Here is a 493-nt window from a genome sequence, read left to right on the forward strand (position 1 = left end):
ATTAGCATTAATTGTTATAAGAACTACATATTTGGTCGTTACAAAAAAATAAATAATCTTAATGTGTAATAATCTGTCCAAGCAAGTAAATGCCTTATTCAATGCCAACTAATGATAAGCATTTAGGTCTCTTTTAATTATTGGTACAAGAATGATTATAGGAGATCTGCTCACTTGAAAAGAAAATAGTTCATTTTTAAGGAAAAGCAAGTTCCACATTATGATGAAAAACATTTTAGTATGTAGAGACAATTGTCAACTATTTTATTTAGAAATGGACAAGGAACAATGAAATAAAAGACTGACCCAGTAAAACCTGGCAGATCCTATTATATCAGTGGCACAGAGTAAATTTTATCCCACCATTTTTGTTCTAGTGAAATGTTATACTTATTATGGTGTCAGAGAAAACAGGAAATGTTTTGATCAAAGTGGACAACTCAGATTATATGTTCAAGTCTCCTAACAAATTAACTAAATTATGAACACATCA

This window comes from Perna viridis, chromosome 3 (assembly GCF_037379345.1).
Source record: "Perna viridis isolate PV_CMFRI_1.1 ecotype Kerala chromosome 3, ASM3737934v1, whole genome shotgun sequence".
Lineage (NCBI taxonomy): Eukaryota > Metazoa > Mollusca > Bivalvia > Mytilida > Mytilidae > Perna > Perna viridis.